Source organism: Parasteatoda tepidariorum, chromosome 9 (genome assembly GCF_982258835.1).
Source record: "Parasteatoda tepidariorum strain Cologne lab strain chromosome 9, Ptep-v5.0, whole genome shotgun sequence".
NCBI classification, from domain to species: Eukaryota; Metazoa; Arthropoda; class Arachnida; order Araneae; family Theridiidae; genus Parasteatoda; species Parasteatoda tepidariorum.
Genome location: NC_141763.1, coordinates 41,572,308 through 41,585,560, shown reverse-complemented (window position 1 = coordinate 41,585,560; position 13,253 = coordinate 41,572,308). Strand labels below are relative to the sequence as shown.

At 32.7% G+C, this 13,253-nt stretch overlaps 1 pseudogene; it reads left to right on the top strand.

The window, feature by feature from the left end:
• The first annotated feature begins 5,412 nt into the window (after positions 1-5,412).
• Positions 5,413-7,353, top strand: LOC147804011 (uncharacterized; annotated as a pseudogene).
• Positions 7,354-13,253: the final 5,900 nt, after the last annotated feature.

The following is a 13,253-nucleotide window of genomic DNA, read 5'->3' as shown; positions in this document are numbered from 1 at the left end:
TTTTAATTATTTAATTTTAATTACATTAAAATGTAATATTTTGGATTAATTATTATTTCATGTCTGCTGCATAAAAGACAGGATTGGACTTCGTGTTCGGGTCTGAACCTGTAATCTAAAGAAGCAAATGATAAGAGAACATTTATTCAAATAAATCGACCACCAGCTGGATACAAAAATAATCGAAAGTTTATAAAAGTAGGTTTAATTGATATGAATTACGCTGTACATTTTGCGAAATTACACAGTAATAAGATTATAAAAAATTTTGTCACTTCCAAAGTAATTAACAAAGATAATACAGAAGCCAATTGTTTACCATGCTTAAATTGATTTAAAAAAAATTATATTGTGTATTACTCAACTTTAATTTTTTCACCTGTTTTGTTTCTGTACCTGATATAGCTACTATAATAAAACACTGAATCATACTGTTTTAAACTGAAAAACCGCACATCCTCGACGGTCAAAAATTCCCCGCGGACAACGAATTTCTCGAATTCGACGTCCGCGCGGACTCCCATTATGTTCGTGATACATTTTCAATTTTTGTTATCTTACTAGAGTCTAGCGCCTCACTTCTAAAGTGACCCTCTAATCTATAAATACAGCAACATACTGCGCAAAGTGGAATTGATGTTTTCTCTGTTTGGCAGTACTGCAGCGGTTGAAAGGGGCTTTTCTGCATTGATATTACAAAGAAACACATTACGTACTGGTCTTAAACAAGAAGCGTTAATACTGTATAATGTAATCCTAATAACTACTAATTCATTGTGCAATTTATATAAATGTTTGTAATAAATAAGAAAAAATTATATTTTATTTATTAATTTAGAAGCTACGGGTTAGTTTCAAAGGAGGACGGGTAAAATTTCTGAGATTTTTCGAGCCCTGTTTTTAAGTTTAATCTTCCCAAATGGGAAGGCGATGTTCCCATTTGAGAAAATCGGAGTCCAGATTGAAGCAAACGGGGGGTTTTTCTCGAAAGGTTATTTATTGAAAATGGATGCAAAAATGTGAATATTTTTTGTTTCTTGTACATACCATTTTACTTCTTTCTTCTGAATGACATTTTTTTTCTCCGTATTATCCATGGTATTGGGGGAAGCAAGATGAAGGGAGTCGCTTTTTGCAGGTAACGCACTGCTTTCGCGCGTTATTTTTACAAACTACGCAACGTCCCTGAGTTAAGGAGACAAGATAATGGTTATCCGTTTTTCTATTTAGAACTGCAAGATATGGTCAAAGACCAGGTTTGCTTGACACCTTCATCTGATAGTTCAGCAAAGCCATTGTGATGTTGCGGCAAAATGAGAGATGCGACAACTCGCTTTTAGTGCCTTTGTGGATCTCAAAGTGAATCAACCAGTTCACCACTACTTTCATATTTAAAGCATTGGAAAATAAGTTCCACCACCATTTTTTGCTCCTAAGCTGCGGACGGTAACTTTCTAATAATTCATTTAATAGATCAACGCCGGTTGAGGAATGTCAACTCTTTCCTTTTCCATTCTTGAGTATCTCTTTGCTTTAGAGATTGGCTCATGTGTAGCATAGTTTGAAGCAACCAATACCACAGAGCTATCATTCCAGCGGTATAGAAAAATATTTCCATTGGAACGGGTTTTTTCATATCCTTACCTGATCGAAGAGGACACTCTCCAGTTCTATTTTCTCGAATAGTTCCAACAGCTCTTACCTTCATAGAAGTCAGTTGATTCATCAAATTGTATGATATGAAAAAATTATTTAAAAAAAACTCGTGCTGTTCAGGAAGTGAACCTGGAGTTGACTTCGAAGGTTGTAAGTTTACGATTTCTCAATTTATTTAAGAGATTTGGATTTAACTTGAACGATGATGGGTTTAGGTTTATCTTTATTAAAGCTGGGGACTCTGTGAGCGTTGATCAGATTTTCGGATGTATTAGTATTCGCAACATTATCAATCTGCGATATTACTTGTTGTATGTCTTCATTTTCACATTCGGGTAAGTTATTTATTTCAAAGTTGGATCTTCAGGAATATTGCTTGAGTTCAATAACTGCTTCTTTTAGTTCATTTATTTCCTTCTTTATTTTTGCGTTTTCTCCAGTTAGCTGGATCATTATTTGCTTGTAAAGTTGTGTTTACATTTTGTAGCTCTGTGATAGAATTTTTCAACTCTTGAATTACTTCACTATTTAATTCAATTGAACAGGTTTAATCATTGAATTTGTTAGTTATTAAATCTTTTAGGTCTTTATTTTGCTGTAAGATATCCTCGAGAATGTCTGGGCTAGTTGCACTTTTTATTTTCGTTGGGTTTTGAACATTGCACGAAGGTCTACTTTTGTTTTTTATCAACAGTAAGTTTTCTAAAAGCTCTTTCAGTGACACCACCACAATGAAAAACAGAATTACATTCACCTTTACATGTTAATCCTTTCCGAGTCTTCCAGAATTGGTTCTGTACATGCTTTACACAAAATTTTTGACGAAGACATTCTTTGAAGCAATATCAATATATAAAAGCTTGTTTACTAAAACATCAAATTTTTAATTATTATAAGTAAAATTAGATTTTAAACAATGGGTAAAATCAAAATATTCAAGGAACGAAAAAAACGTATGCACCAGAGGCTACCAGCTGTTGCCATCCATGAAATTTGGTTGTGCATTTTGTAAAGAGGAGGGAGATAAAACGTAAGGATATTGCAGAATCTATCCTTTCAATGGAGAATTAGCTACAAAAAGAAATTTTGAAAACTGCGTTGAAAATGCTGAAAAAGCGTTATCTATCGGTAACGCTGTAAAAGGTATTAAAGGTGCGTCTATATTAATGAACTTATATCCAACTTTTGAAATGGTAGAAGGCTTTATTCCGGACTATATGCACTGTGTGCTTCTTGGTGTAACACGTCAACTCGTGTGTCTTTTTGTCGAGAGTTCGGGCTATCAGTATTCTGTAAGTGCCAAGAACATTAGAATACTAGATGGACGTTTAAAAGATATAAAACTCACACATGAAGCTTTACGTAGATTACGTGACAAAAGATAATTCCTTCTGGAAAGCTTCAGAACGGCAAATATTCCTTTTAACATCACCAGTACTTCTAAAAAATCTATTGAATAATGTTGTATATAAGCATTGGCTTCACTTTGTTCAATGACAGCAAATGACATCACGAAAGCAGGATGATTACTTAAGAAGATTTGTGTCAAATGTGAAAAATATTTATGGAGTAACAGAACAAACATATATTTTACTGCACCTGCCTGATACTGTAAAGGCTTGGGGTCCTCTGTGGGCCAATTCATGTTTGAAAATAGCATCGGAAAACTGAAAGAACTGCATCATGGTACAAAGTGTGTACCTCTACAAATTACTTGAGCTTACACCAGAAAATCGCTACTAGGAGTTCTCAAATCTAAGCCAGAAATAAGAAACCATCAGGTAATAAAATTTCTTGATGAGATGCGAACAAACAAAATTGTAACCAAAAAGCCAATACTATAAATGGGTGCACGTTGTTTGGAAAACCATCGTATCAAAATTTGTTAAGAACACAAGAAAAAGCCTTTAAAAAGTTATTTGGAAATAAAGTAATATCATCAAATGTACAGTTTTACAAAAGGATAAGTTATTCAGGACACATTTTTAGTTGTAAGGAGTACTGCTCAAAATTAATTCATGCGGACTATGTTGTAGCATTGTCAAACAAAAATTATGTTGAAATTCATCATATCCTTGTTTTAAATGATGAAGTATACTTCTTAGGGGAGAACATTCCAGTAACTAAATTTTTAATGTCTTATCCTCATGTTTCATCTCTCTGCACAAATATATTTATTGTCGCAAATGAGGACGCTTAACAGAGAAGTAAAACAGTTGCTTTGAGACCTGTTGACGTTGTTAAGAAATATGTAACTTTGTCTATAACTGAAAAGGGCCTAACATACTTCAATAATATTGAACATACAACAAATAATATAGGTACATAAATATCATCCTGTAGATGTTCTTATTGAATATATTATTAGAATATGCTTTTTTTTCAATCAGTTTAAGTCAAGAAACATCAATCTTTTAAATTTTTTTTGTGAATGTCCATTTTGTGCAGTGTTTAAAAAATGTCCCGTTTCTGTAAGTGTAACCAACTAGCTGAAAAGTTTTTACTATTTCTTGGGGGAAAAAACACGAAAAAGTTAAAAATTTCATTTGGTTTGAAGAAGACAACGTTTTGAAGAATCAAAGTGTTATAAAATATTAAGCTCAGCTAAGGTATCTATTAACAAGTGATCATAATTTTATTGACGAAATTTAATTAAAGCTCCATTGTCCACTTATTTTATTTGAATCAACCATACATATTGTTATGTACATAAGTGATTTTTGCATGTAATAAAGTTACATTTTAGATTTTAACAGACAATGTAGTTTGGTTTTGTAATGTATGCTCAATTATTTTGAATTTTATTTTGTTTTATGTAAATAAAGAAGATAGAGCATTTTTCTCGCGAAGCTAGTCTTTGAAAAATAAATATTGAAAAGTGTATAGATAATAATTTTTAATAAAGCTGTGTTGCAACAACTTCTATTTTCTGTTATTTGTTTTTTCATCCGCTAAACAATGTTTGGTCATGTTGAAAGTAGTTTAAAAATAATTTAAGAAGATTTTATAGCCAGTAGACTGTGAAATGTAGTTTTTGTCTTAAATTTTAGATAAATTATACTGGATATTTTGACTAAAATAGAATAACTTAAATGAAAAATTAAAAAAAAAGGAAGTTATTTTCTAAGTTCTGAAATTAAGACTTTACAAATTAACTGTCTTGATGCAGAGCAGTTTTAAAACAAAGCTTTTATTTTTTACAATCTTATTCAAATCTAAAAACTTGGATTTTTGTGCAAGATCTTTTTTCATAATTTTTTTTCATTGGTGTTTCTTTTAAGTAGTATTTTTAAAAATATTGAATTAAAGTCTTTTATATTTATTTTAAGTTCTCCACGCCTTCTTTCTTTCTATATGATATCTGACGCGGGTCAGAATTCATAAGTTTGCCTTATTTCAGTAACATTATTGGTGGCTTTTATTTTCAGGTGACAGGTGCACCCTTTTTAACGAAGATGTATTAAAACAGAGAGACTGCTATGGGGACCTAATATCTGACTGGTGCACACCTGGCTTTAAACCAGAAGAAGGCATCTGCACTATTTGTGATTTGACTATTTATTCTGCACTATTTTGATCAAATGTAGACAGCATGGTGTGACTGCCATTAAACGACATGCAGAATTAAAAAAGCATGTTGATAACTGCTCTAAAGTGAGGGATGAGGCTGGAAAGATTAAACCAAAAAAAGTGCAGAAAAGGCTGGACTTTACTCAAAAGAACTGCCAGCAACTGGGTGAAAAAGATAAAGTCACTGCAGCAAAAACTTTATTTACTTTAGCTGTAGCAAAGTGCAATGTTCCTTTTGTATTTAGTGACACTGCTACAGAAATTTTTCCAAAAATGTTTTCAGACTCTAAAATAGCTAGCGAGTTTTCCGTTTCTAGGACTAAATTATCTTACATAGTTTCACATGGCATAGGATCATATTGTTTCGTGCAGCATTTCCTCCTTTGAACTTGGTGCCATCGAATCCTACATTCAATTCAGATGGCATAGGCCCCTTTTTGAAGTCAGACCTCATTAATGAGATAAACAAATATGGAGCTTACTATTCTATTCAGATAGATGAGACTCCAATCTAGGAGAAAAGAACCCAACAATTAGACGTTTTGATACGTTTCTATAGTGAGATGAAACAAACAAAAGGTCCTCACAAAGCATTTAGAATCGTTCCATTTAGGCCACGCCACTAGTGACATTCTTTTTGATTGCGTAAAAAGAGCTATATCTGAGTTGTCCTCACAAAAACTCATCAGCTTTTATAGTGATGGACCAAATGTCATGAAGGCATTAAAGAAAAAAATGTCTTTGCTTAATGAGAATTTAATAAACATTAGCTAATGCTCCCTGCATAAAGTTCATAATGGTTTTTCAGAAGGATTGAATACTTTTGGAGGGGATATTGAGTGCCTTGTTATAGACATTTATCACTTTTTCAAAAATTCAGCTTCAAATAACAGTGATTATAGAGATGTGCAAATAAAGCTTTATTTGCCAGAAAATGTGTTTGTCCGGCATGTGTCAAGCCGTTGGCTAACTGTTGAAGCATCTGTGGGGAGGTTTATTGAGCAGTATGATGCCTTAAAATTTCTTTTTTATGACTTCACCTGCAGGACGGCAGTCAGTACGCCATCAAAGAATTCTGTGTGCACTAAGAGATAAGAGCACTTTTGCTAAGGCATTGTTTTTGCAAAATGTTTGCCCTCTCTTTTCTAAATATTTAACAATATTCAGAGTCAAGAACCACTTATCCCTATTTTTGTATAATGAGATGGTTACTATGCTTAAAGCATTGAAGGGGAGGTTCTTGGTTTCAGAAGCTTTTGCTGATAAAACTGGATTCCAATTGAAAGAACTGGATGTAAGCAGTGGCAAACTGTAGAAGAAGCTCGAAGTTGGCTGTGATACTCAAAAAGAACTGAAGAAATTAGATGAAGCAGTCAGAAAGGAATTTTACTTAGGTGCTAGGGCTTTTTATATCACTTCAACAAAGTACCTGTTAAAGGTTTTGCCGCTAGACAACAAATTTTTAGAGTCCTGAAATCATTAAAGAGGATTCCTCATTAGGATGCATAAAAGCAATTGCGCGCGAATTGCCAAACATTATTTCACATTCTTCTGTAACTTCTCTAGCTGATGAGTGAATTGCGTTACAGAATGAAGCAGTTCCAGTGGTTTGTGAATCATCCTCAGAAGGTTTCAGTATACAGCATTACTGGAATTCAGTATTTTCTCTCAAAAAGAATAACAGTACCAAGTTTCCTCGTGTACAAATGTTGGTCAAAGCATTGTTGTCATTACCTCATGGTAATGCAGATTGCGAGAGGGGTTTTAACATCAATAATGCTTTGTTAAATAATCGCAGTAGCTTATCACTTGCAACAATTAATGGTCAGAGAACCATTGAGTCATTTCTAAGTGACTATGATAATGTTACAGATGTGACTTTGTCTAGTGATATGTTGAGATCAATCAAGAACGCGTACAAGTATTATAATCAGCGTATTGAGACTAGCAAAAAAGAATTCGAGGAACAAAGATCAGAAATTACTAAAAAGAAAAAAATGTTCTGGTATAGAGAGCGGGCAAGTTCTGTTTCATGAATCCTCCACTAAAATAAATTCATTTCTTGCTGATTTAGAAAAAATAGACAAGAGCAAGGTTCACTTTCAAAAACAAACAAAAAAAAGAAAATTTAGTTATTGTGTGCATGATTGTTAATATAATTATAAAAATATATATATGTAATTATAAAATGTATCTTTTATATAAAATCGTTAAGCTGAAAGTTTCTGTTTTTAAATCATTGGCTTAGTATTTCTTAGTATAGAAACTTAGTATTTTCATTTAAACATTACATATTGTATTGGGGCTAATTTTTAAATGTGTCCCAAAAATATAGAATGATAATCTGTATGTTTCAATGATGCATTATTTAGAAATATAATTTTATGAATGAAATGAAATCTTTGTTCATTTTTATTGATAAATAATAATTATAAAAATATGTCTTCAAAGTAGAAAATAATTAAGAAACTGAAGATACGTATGTTTCAGAAATCTAGCTAGTTATTGATTAAATTTGTACTTAAACATATTTTTTATGTCAAGTTGAAACTTTAAATTTATTCACTTCTTTCAACGACACGTATACTGTAGTTCCTAGTATAAGTTTTTTTTTTTTAAACATGTACAGGTAAAGAATGTTTGTTTGAAATTTTAAAAGTCTGCTAAAAGTACAAATTTATGAAACATTAAAATTTTTAATACTTTTTTGCTGTAGATTGACTTTAAATGTAAACATATTTTCATTTTAAAGGTATAATTATTATCTGAATGAAAAAAATTGCTTACGTTCATCTGTCTGTAAATTTATAAATGTCCTTAGAGCAAAAGAAATTTATTCCTTTTGAAAATTTAAGAAATTAAAGAAATTTATATCTTTTTGTTTTGGAATGTTAAATTTTTCTGATAAATGTTTTGCCTTAGGGTTTTTATAATTAGATCTGCTAAATTGAACTGTAAAATTAACCTGTGAGATAGCCAATATGAAAAACTAATAATAAATAACCAATATCAAATAATTTTCTGAAGATACATCTAAAAACTACAGTTTTTCTGCAAATGCATTAGAATTTGAAACCATTACTGTATAATAACTTCAAATTTACTGCACTTTAACCACAGATTTAAAAATCTCATTCTTTTTTAAATTTATGATTTTAAAGTGACTCACATAAACTACAGTATTTTTGTAGATGACAGCTAAAAATTTCTTTTGAAATAAATTACTGAAAAATTACTTCACATTAACTGCAGTATTTATATAGTCAAGACTGCACTACAGAAAATCTACAGTGTACTGTAAAATAACTGCAAAAATACTTCAATTTTGTAGAAAAACTGCAGTTTATTTTTAGCTGGGAGCGTCTGCCGTAGCACCATTTTGTATTCCAGATTAAATTCCTTGTATGGTTATCCATTTAATCAGCATATCATCCAAATTTTGTTCCCAAATCTGCTTAGCTTTCCTCGTATAAAAATCTTACAAGAATGATGTCCGTAATACGGTACCATTGATTCATCAATGAATCATGTAATCAATCAATTATTCATCATCATATCATGAAAAACTCCGAACTGAATTAAATTTTACATAATTCATCATATATAGGAGCAATCTTTGAGAGCTTATCACCTGATTTCACATCTTTGTTGTTATCCACAAGATGAAAATATTTTTTTAGTTCGTGAAAGCTTGACCTGCTCCATTATATTCGAGAATATTTGAACAGACGTGTCCTCAGAAGTACTCCAATACAAGTCTTCTGAAGGTACGGTGTGATATCCACTTAAAATAAGCAGGTCAAAGAACTGCTGAATATCCTTACTGGTAACAGTTATAGTTTTGCACCCCTTTGCAGGGTATATAACGTTGTCATATCAGCTAGATGTTGCATATAATCCAAAGAAAGTATTTTGAAAAATAACTGCAGAGGATCCATTGTCTGAAGCTCGGGGAATTTTTCATTAAATTTTTCGAGGTTTTTTCCGTCAAGATTTTCTTCAAACGTTGCCTTTTTTCTTCCATCTGGGATAGGGTTCTTGTTTTCGCTTCTTTGCTCTTGGAGCCGAGCATTAAGGTGTGCTCTCCTTTTGATCTGAATCGTAAAGCTTGTCATCTGAACTATTTGAATTCCTATCGTCATTACTTTTGCTAAGCATCAGGTCAACCTGGCCGCAGACATCTTGAGGATGAACTTCATTTAGGCCTTCATCGCCTATATGCTCATCATCACTCAGATTCGCGTCTTCAACAGGTGGCAAATTATAAAGATCAGGCTGGTGTTCGTTATCAGATAGGCTATGGAAATAGTCCGACCCAGCTTCTAACGTTAAAAATTTGCGAGGCATCTCTAGATGGTAGTTTATACGGAATGATAATTGAAAAACACTAAACGGATGAAAACTCTTTTATTCTGAGTCTAATAGTACTCTAAAAACACAATCGTTGGTACGTTATGAAACTCGGTAAAAGAAACAGATCGCACCTGCGTCGAGTCGTGAAATGAAAGAACCAAACACCTGTCCACAACACAAAACGGGGGGGGGGCTTGCGGACAGGTGTTTGCTTTCACAATATAGTTGTGAAAGAAAGAGAGGAATCGCACTCAAATTTTGGGAGTAAACTCCCTCAAATACTGTACTCCAAACGCTGATGTCCCCAAATGGGAATATCTCACTTTTTACGGAAATAGCTCACTAGAAAAAATAATTGGAAATATTTTATTAATTTAAAACGAAATATACGCCCCCTGGCTACTAAATAACGTTTTTCTATTTTCTTTTTTAAATTAGAGACCGAAAAACTTAAGAAAATTTTAAGTTCAGAAATTCAGTAAATTTGACTTTAATTCTGTAAAAAAGTTGAACATCCTGAATAATTTTCACATCCTAAATAATTTTCAAAAAAACAAACGGTAATCGCAATGACTAAATGAACAAAAATAAAGATATTACCCCCTGATTTTAAACAAATTTTGAGAACTTTTTTATTCGCAAACTCTGATTATTTCGTCAAGTTCGATAGTCATTAACGCATCACTTTCAATGCACATCACACATAGCCAGTTCCCAAAGTTCTGCGTAATTCATTTTTTAAATCAATTTTAGCTGAGAAAACGGTTGTTCTCCTTTACAATTTGTGATCATCATCCTCAAAAAAATTCTTAATTTTATTTCAATGTTGAGAAATATCGATTTTAAGCCTCCAGAAACAATTGTTTTATTCAATGTAGGAAGTTCAAAACTAATTTCTTCTGAATTTAAAAAATGTTTAAAATGGATGCATTCATTTAATATAACATCGTAATCTAAATCATTCTTGTACGTATTTACTATATTTCTGCATTTATCTCTCAGTTCATTGAATTCTATGTCCATTAGATTACTTAAAGAGGGAAAATTTTCCCCTATATTTTCATACGGTTCTCCGAGTTTACTTATATCAGTTATTAACGAGTCTAAAGCCGGTAGAAATGCCTCCACTTTAAACTTATCGCTTTCATTGAATTTGGTTTCCTTTCCTGGACCATCATGTCTCGTGAGACGTATACTTCGCGTTCTGTCTCGTTTAGCTAAATTCAAAATCGCAATTTGGCATTTTATTTCTGATCATTAAATTTCTCTCTGAGATCAAAAATATATACTTTTAAGGAATATCAAACTGAAAGATTTTATCAAAAAGTTTTGAAGCTGTACATAAATTCTTTCAGGCGATTGTAAAAATATGCTAGTTTTATTCACTCTTTCAAGAATATCACCCCATAAGATAGTAAAAAAAATTATTTATAATGTGCTCGGTGAGTTGATGATGCGAAAAAAGAATAGAATCTCTGGACAAAATCAAAATATTTGACACCTTGCACAGAGCTCTCAGCTGCCTTAATTCCTATCAACCAAGTTAAGGCTATGGGCAGCACAAGGATCGTAAATTGCGCGCGCATTTAGTTCTCTAATTCATGCTTGCAGTCCAGAATATCGACCTGACATGTTTGCCGCATTATCATACGATTGTCTTCTGCAGTTCGATAGGGGAATTTCATCCTGGTTAAAATAGTTCACTATATATCCGAGTCTTTTGATGCATGGGAAAATACTGGAATAAATTTTAAAAACTGTTCTACAGACTTACTTCCCTTAACATTCCGAACTGTTAAAGTCAGTTGATCTGTATGATATCGCCAAGTTCCATTCCAGTCAGCACTATTTTGATTTTTTAGTTTTCACTTTCTGTAAATGTTGACAAGTCTTTCTTTCGCTGCGGTGCACTTATTTGTAGTAGCATCTCTGATAATGTCCCAAATGTTTTCAATAAAGTGTGGTTCCAATTGCGCCACAAGTTAATTCAATTTCGTTTCTTCGACTATAATGCCAGCAATCCGGAATTGGGTTTCATTTTGAAAAAAAAAAACACATTTCTGATCTTTCAATCCAGAATGGAGGTATTTTAATGCTAACAGCACTTGCTTCAGATCTTTTTCCAGGCATGTTTTCAACAACGCAAAATTCACGTGTTTACGATTGACCGAAGACACCAATATTCTTGTCTTTCAATATGACAATAAATTAAGAAATTTTATCTGACTGACTCCATTTACGTATTAATAGCACATTTATTTAAGTCTTTCAGTTACTAATTTTTAAACTTACATTATAACTTATTAGATTTTTACATAATTTCAGTAACAAACATGCGTATTTTTTTGAGATACATATTTTTATCAATCTATTGCAGTGGTTACAGTTTTATTATGACACAAAAATGATTGAAATTTAGTTTTAAAATATTGTAATTAGTACAATATTTTAATATAATTTTAACACAAACTACCCAATTAAGTCTGCATAAACCACGGTAGTTCATACTTTTTTTCGTTAATCACCTGAAGTAGGGAGTCTTAGAAAAGGCATCAGCGTTTTTAAGACACTGTTGAACATCGAACACTGTCTCACAGGAAAGTGTTCGATGTGTAAATCATATTTTTTGGAGCCCGAGAGCCCACCTTTGGAGCTTGGACGATTGAGGAGCATTGTAAACTATGAATGCTAGTGGATTGTGATCGGTCACAATTTTGACTGGGGATCCAAATATCCAGGGCTCGAATTTCTCTAATTCCCATACGATTCCATAGGCCTCTCTTTCAATAGTGGGTCAATTCTGTTATATTTTGAAAGTTTCTGACTAGCATAACACACTGGCATCGCCTTTCTGTTGAGACAGGCAGGCACCCTCTCAAACCTGGGAAGCCTCGGAGTGGATGATGAAATGTTCGTTGGATGTTGGAGTAATCAACTCCGTTTTCTTTGCCAATTTCTCCTTGAGACGTTGGAAAGCATTGTATTTCTTTTCACTCAAGCATCTCTTTTTTTTCCTCGTGAGTTCGGTGAGGAGGTATGCGACATCTGCATAGTTTGGGATGTATTCTCTGTAGTAATTTGTTAATCGCAGAAGACATTTCAGGTTAGTCTTCGCCTTAGGTGATTCCAATTTCTGAATAGGTATTATATTCTCCGGGTCATAATCAATATATACAGTAATAATCCCATGTTGCGGCCATTCGTGAAGCGAATTGGATGTGTGTTTCTCCTGAATATCGTTTTACTCTTCTGAAATTTTCCAAACAGGCTTGAGGGGTCAGGTCATTCTCCTTTTGAATCAGTGTCCTTACTTTTTCATAGTCCTTCAAATATTCTCCTTTTATATAAAACTAGAACATCAGCAGCTTTCCTGCCGATTAATTTCAATAATATCTTTGCTTTTAATTCGTTTGGAACATTCTTATGTTTAAATGCTCTTTTGATCGAGTCAAAAAATATATTCCATGCTTCCGCTTTCTTCGGTACGGGAATCGTCAAGGTCTCTACTCCTTTGATCAGTTTAATGATTGATTGATTGATGTAAATTTTTGGCGCAAGAGCCATGGTTTGGCTATACCGCGTCCAGACAGACCTAGGTAAAAATTACTGTAACTTTGTTAAAATCTGAACAATTAGGCTGAAATGAGCAACTTGTTCAAAATTAAAACTAATTT